Source organism: Pongo abelii, chromosome 2 (assembly GCF_028885655.2).
Source record: "Pongo abelii isolate AG06213 chromosome 2, NHGRI_mPonAbe1-v2.0_pri, whole genome shotgun sequence".
NCBI classification, from domain to species: domain Eukaryota; kingdom Metazoa; phylum Chordata; class Mammalia; order Primates; family Hominidae; genus Pongo; species Pongo abelii.
Genome location: NC_085928.1, coordinates 155,593,298 through 155,601,671, shown reverse-complemented (window position 1 = coordinate 155,601,671; position 8,374 = coordinate 155,593,298). Strand labels below are relative to the sequence as shown.

The 8,374-nt window shown below is 38.2% G+C and overlaps 1 long non-coding RNA gene across 1 annotated transcript in view; it reads left to right on the top strand.

The window, feature by feature from the left end:
* Nucleotides 1-7,916: 7,916 nt before the first annotated feature.
* The window catches only part of LOC134761036 (uncharacterized), a 56,841-nt gene continuing 56,383 nt past the window's right edge, over nucleotides 7,917-8,374 (top strand). Inside the window, exon 1 of the long non-coding RNA XR_010139259.1 lies at nucleotides 7,917-8,072. This is a non-coding gene — a long non-coding RNA (uncharacterized LOC134761036). The remainder of the gene's footprint in view (nucleotides 8,073-8,374) is intronic.

Sequence of the window (8,374 nt, the reverse complement as noted above, 5' to 3'; positions counted from 1 at the left end):
GAATGGTAGATCCACTGATAGCTTGCACTATGCGCCTGGAGAAGTCACACACACTCAACTCCAACCTGTGAAAGCAGCTGGGAGGGAGGCCGTATCCTGGAAAGCCACAGGGGCAGAGCTGCCCAAGACCATGAGAACTCACCTCTTGCATCAGCGTGACCTGGACATGAGACATGGAGTCAAAGGAGATCATTTTGGAGCTTTAATATTTGACTGTCCCACTGCATTTTTGGCTTGCATGGGGCCTGTAGCCCCTTTGTTTTGGCCAATTTCTTCCATTTGGAATGGCTCTATTTACCCAGTGCCTGTACCCACATTGTGACTAGGAAGTAAATAACTTGCTTTTGATTTTACAGGCTCATAGGTGGAAGGGACTTGCCTTGTCTCAGATGAGATGCTGGACTGTGAACTTTTGAGTTAATTCTGAAATGAGTTAAGATTTTGGGAGGCTGTTAGGAAGGCATGATTGGTTTTGAAGCATGGGTACACGAGATTTGGGAGGGCCTGTTGTGGAATGATATGGTTTGGCTGTGTTCCCATGCAAATCTCATCTTGAATTGTTACTCCCACAATTCCCATGTGTCATAGGAGGAATCTGGTGGGAGGTGATTGAATTATGGGAGCAGGTCTTTCTTGCACTGTTTTTGTGATAGTGAATGAGTCTCAAGAGATCTGATGGTTTTAAAAATGGGAGTTTCCCTGCGCAAGCTCTCTCTTTGCCTGCCACCATCCATGTAAGATGTGACTTGCTCCTTCTTGCTTTCTGCCATGATTGTGAGGCCTCCCTAGCCCGGTAGAACTGTAAGTCCATAAAACCTCTTTTACTTCCCAGTCTTGGGTATGTCTTTATCAGCAGCCTGAGAACTGACTAATACAGTAATAATAAATTTTCTATACATGAAATTGTGAAATTGAAAAAAGAAAATTGTGCTAGTTTTGCTCTTGCTACTCAAACTGAAAAATTTATGGGCACAGTGCACTATAAGTGCTTAGTTATGATGGAAAAGGCTTTACATTGTGGGTGGAAGTCGTGAGCAAAAAATAAAACATATACTGATTGAAGGCAACCTGTTGTACTTGGGCTCATTCAGCCTATATAAAGACTTCAGCAAGGGATTCTTTGAAATGAGTGACACCAAGCCATTTACTACAAGTAAGAGATAATTATACAGATTCAGGAATAGGTTTGAACCTGAAAATATAAAAATTACTGAAGAGGCTGTATCTGCAGATGAAGAAGCTGCACATTTCCAGCAGAGTTAAAGGAATTGATTAAGGTGAAAGAATGCCATCCAAAGCAAATCTTCAATTGTAATGAAACCTGGCTCTTCTGGAAGAAGATGACCAATAGCACCTACATTCATAAAAGTCCAAAAAAGGCATCAGGTGATAAAACATGGAAGGACAGATTAACTCTGGTACTGTGTGGCAATACTGCAAGGCTTGTGATAAAGCCAGGCATAGTGTACAGAGCAAAGATCCAAAACCAATGCCAAAACCAAAAATTATTTCCCATGTTATGGTAACATAATCAGAACGCATGAATGATAGCTATTTTGTTTATGGAATGGTTCCACCAGTGCTTCATCCTGGAAGTGAAAAATACTTGGAAGATAAAGGATTGGAATTTAAAGTCTTTTTAATAATAGGGAATGCACTGAACCATCCTGAATATTTGCTACAAAAATGGAAATGTTGAGGTTGCATTTTTACCTCCAAATACAACCTAATTGCTTTAGCCCCTTGACCAGGGTATCATCTAGTCTGTCAAGGCCACATAAACCTGCTCAGTATTTGATTGAATTCAATTAGCAATTGATGCAGACTCTAATCTGGACATTATGGAGTGCTGGAAATCACTCACTATTGCTGTCACAATAATATTAATCAAGTTGTAATTGCTGAATTAAAACCAAAAACTGCAAATGTCTGCTGAAAGAACATATGGAGTGAAATTGCGAATGATTTTAAAAGCTTCCTGAAGATTGATGGCGAAGTTAGGAAAATAATTCCTGCAGCAAAGGAGAAGGATTTGCCAACATACTTGCTCAAGTGGAAGAACATTTTGAAGGCCATCAAGAAGTATTAACAAATAAGGAATTGGAAGAACTTGTTGAATCATCTACAGAGGAAGAGGGAGATGAAGAAGAATAAAAAACAGAAGCAGAATCAGCAATGTGGACATTACCAAAATTTGCTGACATGTTTTCAGCTGCAAAGACATTAAAGGACAAAATTATGGAATACAATCCTTGGATCGAATGCAGCATTAAAGTCACTCATATGATTATGACTACCAAAGGATTACAACCTCGGCAGCAACACTTTGATGAGTTAAAAAGAAAGAGACAACAAATTTTTATTATGGTTATAATGTTCTTCCAAAAGATTTTGGCAAAAAACTTCAATTATAGAATCCTCTACCATCATATTGTCTGCTCCAGGCATCCAATCATGGCTCAATGATCCAAGATCACCAGAAGCAGATGATCTTCTTTCTGACTTATTAGAAGCTCGATAGCAGCCTAATGCTCCATCATAGTGCCTGTCATTCACCTCACTTCAGCTTATCACATACACAGGCATTGTATCATCTCACATCATCATCATCATCATCATCATCATCATCATCAGAAGGGTTAGGAAAGCAAAATAAGATATGTTGAGAGAGGGAGATAGCACATTAATACAACTTTCGTTATACTATATTATTATAATTGTTCTCTTTTATTATTAGTTATTGTTATTAATATCTTACTTTACCTAATTTATAAATTAAACTTTATCATACGTATATATGTACAGGAGAAAACATAGTATAGATTCTGGTACTATTCATTTTCAGATATTCACTGGGGGGTCTTGGAATATATCACCTGTGGATAAGGGAGGACTACTATAATGATCACTGTACTTTGCTACTTGCTCAGACAAAAAAAAGGTATGATCCTTGACTACTTTCTTTCTCTCATATGCTATATTCAATTCATCTGCACTTTGCTTTTAAAATATGTTCCAAAAACATCTACTTCCTACAGTATCTAATACTGCACAGTAGTCTCAGGCACTATCATCTCTTGCCAGAACTACTGACTGCTACAGTCTTCTAAATGGTCTCTTTCCCCACCTTATTTCTTACAGTCTTTTATCCACACAGCAGACAGAGTGATCCTTCTAAGTTGTTTCATATCACAGCTCTATTCACATCTCTCCATGGCTTCCATTCCAGGCAGAATTAAACCCCAAGTCTACATCAGAGCGTCCATGTCCCCCATGATTGTGCCACCGTGCCACTCACTTCACCACTTTGCCCTCATTCTATCAGCCTTTCTCTTGCTTGTCCTTTCCATGTCCGGGATTATGCCAAGATCATTTCCATCTTAGTGTGTTTGTGTGTATTCTACTGCCTGGAATCCTGTTCCTCAGAAACTCACATGACTTGTTTTCTCACTTTCATGTCTCAGCTCCCCTGTTGGCTTATCAGAGAAGCCTTCCCTCATTACTCTGAACTAAAGATTTCTTCTTGTCCCAGTCACACTCTATCACATTACCCTCTCCATACTTCATGACACTTACTCTCCAACATGTATTTCTTTCTTAATTCAATAGTGTTTGTTGAAATATAAGCCCATGAGAGTGAAAACTTGTCTGTTTTGTTCACTGCCATACTTCCAGCATCTAAAGCAACACTTGGCATATATAATAGACACTCAATAAATCCTTGTTGAATAAAGAAACATGTAATTGCATTATAGTGCTATAAGTGCCAAGACAGGGAAAATACATTATGCCAGTGAAGCACTTAGGAAATGTCAAAGACAGCTTTCAAGGGAAGTGATATCTAAGCTGAGTTCTGATGAATAAATTAGACAATTAAGGTTGGGAGAAGGGAATAAATGGAGTAAAATGAGGAGGTAGTCCATGGGAAGCCGAAGCTGAAGGCTCAGTAGAAACACTTAAACTGGGAAAACCATGTAGGGCTTAGACTTCACCTTAAGAGCAATGGGGAGTTATTGAAGTGCTTTACCAGATGAGTGTGGTCAGCATTACATTTTTTAAGGAACAGTCTCCCTAAGAAACAAATTCATTGTGTAGCGTTGAAAATGGCAAAGCTATCTCAGTTAAGAAGATATGACAATAATCCAGGAAACATATGGTGTCCTCCAATTTGAGTATGAAGAAAATCTGGTAAATTTTAGGCAAATGAGATTGCTGAATAAAACTGAAATGGCATGATTGATTGAATATAGAGAGAAGATGGAGAGGGAGAGAGATGAGCCAACACTTACTAGGTTTCTGTCTTGGGAAACTGGGTGCATAGTAGTTCTACTACTGTGATAAAAGCATGTTTGTGTTCAGGGGAAGATGATAGCTTATTTGGGTATGGTGAATTTGAGGTGCCTTAGAGGCAGTTAGATGTGTGAGGCTCAAGGTCAGGAGAGAGGTTGTACCTAAAAAGAGATAGATGTAGGAATTGTTAGTGTAAATGTGTTATTTACTACCATGGGCTTAGATAAGACCCCCTAGCTCAGGAAGACTTTTAGAGCCTGAAATGAAATGAAGCTGTCTCCATCTCCATGGGATCAGGGTTAATAACAGAAGCTGAGAAAATGTAGGATGGAGAAACAAGTTTCTCAATGATGGAACAGCTGAGGGGAGGGCCTCATGTGTATGAGTCATCTTAAGAAGTTCTGTGCTCCTACACAGGCTGAGGCTTAGGCTCTCTTACAGGAATGCAAGGCTAAAGGAAAGGACTAGCCGGGCACGATGGCTCATACCTGTAATCCCAGCAATTTGGGAGGCTGAGGCAGGCAGATCACTTGAGGTCAGGAGTTCGAGACCAGCCTAACCAACATGGTGAAACCCCATCTCTACTAAAAATACAAAAATTAGCCAGGCATGGTGGTGAGAACCTGTAATCCCAGCTACTTGGGAGGCTGAGGCAGAAGAATGGCTTGAATCTGGAAGGCAGAAGTTGTGGTGAGCTGAGATTGTGCCACTGCACTACAGCCTGGGCAACAGAGCAGGACTGTTGTCTCAAAAAAAAAAAAAAAAAAGAAAAAGAAAAAGAAAATGAAAAAAAAAAGGACTTCTCTAGAGAGGTATAAGATATTCTGCATTTTGAAATACAGTAATGTATTATTTCTTCTATGGTAATAACACTTCTAGAAGTGAATTTGATTATTGAAAAGCAGAATCTTCAAGAAATAACACTAGTAGAGAAAAATAATTCAACCCCATTTTCTTGTTACTTTGACCTTTCTTTTTACTTCTCAATTTCAGTTATAATTACTACACTTCCTGTTCCCAAAACTTTTGTGTCTTGTCCGCTAATGCTGTCAATAACATTAGACAACTATGAAGATTTGGCTTAAAAATACGAAACATATGAACCATACTTAATTAAATTCTGTTGGTTGAAAGCACATGAAAGAATTTTCCATGTATGCATAGCTCATTATTGCCTTTACCAAAACCTCTTAGCCTTCAGAGGAGACTGCTGATGACAATAATCACATCAGCCCCCGAGAGGAAACTAGGCCTCTGGGCTTCCAGGGATTACCAATTCTTTTCCAGTATTAACAAATATTTTCCAACTCTCTCTTGTATGTAAATAGTAAACATCTTTGGTATTAAAGCGACATAATTTCAATATTTATAGTTTATATTAGTAATGATTCACACAATAATCATGATTGTGTGAGATTTCTCTAGAAATTCATGAAGCCAATTTTAGGGTATAAAATAGACTTATATGGTGTTGGGTGATTATAAGTGAGCTTTGACATTGAAGAAGCTGCAAACTTATTTTACACAACTATTTTCAAATACTGTCTTAAAACTTCTTTTTTTAAATATGATTACATAACTACTTTTCAAATACGTTGCTAAAACTTCCTTTTCCTCTGTATGATTGAAGGTGTTTTGAGGGATCTCTTTACTACAAAATACCTTTTAAGCCATATTTACAGTACAGTCAGGTGTCTCATTGACAGTGATACCTTCTTAGAAATGTCTTGTTGGGTGACTCATTTTTGTGTGGACATCATACATAAACCTAGATGGTATATCCTACTACACACTCAGACTATGTTGTGTGGCCTATTACGTCTAGGCTGCAAACCTGTTCAGCATATTACTGTACTGAATACTATGGGGAAATGTATTACAGTGGTAAGTATTTGCATATCTAAACATAGAAAAGATACAGTAAAAGTATGGTATAAAAGATAAAAAAAGGTACACCTGCATAGGGTACCTTCCATGAATGAAGTTTTTGGTACTAGAAGTTGATTTGGGTGAGCCAGTGAGTGAGTGGTGAGTGAATGTGAAGGCCAAAACATTATTGTACACTGTTGTAGACTTTGTAAACACTGTGCACTTAGGCTACACTAAATTTAAAAGTTTTTTCTTCAATAATAAATTAAACTTAGGTTACTCTAATGTTTTTACTTTATAAACTTTTAATTTTAAAAAATCTTTTGACACTTTTGTAATCACACATAGCTTAAAACTCAAACACATTGTACAGCTGTACAAAAATACTTTTTCTTTATATCCTTAATCTATAAGCTGTTTTTTATTTTTAATTAATTATCTTAAATTTTACTTTTTGAATTTTTATTAAAAACTAAACTAAGACACAAACACACACATTAGTTTAGCCCTACACAGGGTCATAATCATGAATATCACTGTCTTCCACCTCCACATCTTGTCCCACTGGAAGGTCTTCAGGGTCAATAACATGCATGGGTCTGTCCTCTCGTATGATAACAATGACTTCTTCTGGAATATTTCTGAAGGACCTGCCCGAGGCTGTTTTACAGTTAATTTCTTTTACTAAGTAAAAGGAGTACACTCTAAAATAATGATAAAATATAGTATAGTAAATACACACGCCAGTAACAATCATTTATTATCATCATCAAGTATCATGTACTGTACCCATTTGTACGTGTTATACTTTAAATGACTGGCAGTGTAGTAGGTTTGTTTAGATCAGCATCATCACAAATACATGAGTAATGTGTTGCAATATGATATTACCATGGCTACTAAGTCACTAGGCAATAGAAGTTTTTCAGTTCCATTGTAATCTTTTTTTTTTTTTTTTCCAGATTTCAGATGGAGTCTCACTGTGTCTCCCAGGCTGGAGTGCAGTGGCATGATCTTGGCTCACTGCAACTGCCACCTCCTGAGTTCAAGCCATTCTTCTGCCTCAGCCTCCCGAGCAGCTGGGACTACAGGTGTGCCACCACAGCAGGCTAATTTTTGTATTTTTCGTAGAGAGGGGTGTCACCATATTGGCCAGGATGGTCTTGAACTCCTGACGTCGTGATCTGCCCGCCTCGGCCTCCCAAAGTGCTGGGATTACAGGCGCAGCCACCGTGCCCGGCTGCTCCATTGTAATCTTACTGGACCACCATGTATATGCAATCCTTGGTTGACTGAAATGTCCTTAAGGGGTGCATGATTGTGTAATAAAATAATGTGACTCCTTAATAGTGTGAATATCCTTCTTTATTCCTGGCATATGACTTTTTTCTTTCATGTTTAATAAACTTTCTGTCCCTTTTACCTCTTATAATCATTTTATGCAGCATCTTTATGCTACTGCTTATTTAGAAGTTTGCTACTTTCAGGGCATCTTTGATTCTAAATGTTACCTACACAAGTTAAGTCAGAGTACTTTTAAAAAAAAAGATATTTAATATATCTGTATTTTTAGAGCTGCTTTTATATTCAGCGCAGCACCAACACTTTGGAAATGTTTAAATGGAAAGAAAAGACAGATTTCAAAACATTAGGCCCAGGGCGCAGTAAAGATTTTAGCTGTGCTGACTCCAACTCTTAGAAACTCCATGAAACACCAATGTGTTTAACCTTCTTTTCCAACTTGCTTCCCAGATCGAGAAGATTTACTTGATGGACCAGAGCAACATTGGATTTGGATTTTTTTTTTTTTTTTGAGTTTATTGGAGACTTTTCAACCAAGCTGCTAAGGAGAGGGAAGCACACAAGCAAGGCCACTGCCAAACTCTGGAGAAAAGGAAGAAATCAGTGTGTCTGTGAGTACATCAGAATCTTCACAAGCCAGGCAGGCAACTGATCTGGGAATGAGGAAGCCTGCCTCCTAACATGTTCTTGGCTCTACCACTAACTAGCTGTGTGACCTTGGCCAAGCTCCTTTCATTTCCTGAGCCGAGCTTCTCACTTCTAAAATGTATGGAATCAGAGCTCTGGTAGCCCATAGATGTGATTTATTTGATTCACATAGCACTTGCCCTTCCTTCCTTTTTTCCTTCCGTCTTGCTTTGAATCAAATAATCTTGAACATTAAACCAGCCCCTCATGAGAAATTAGATCTGCT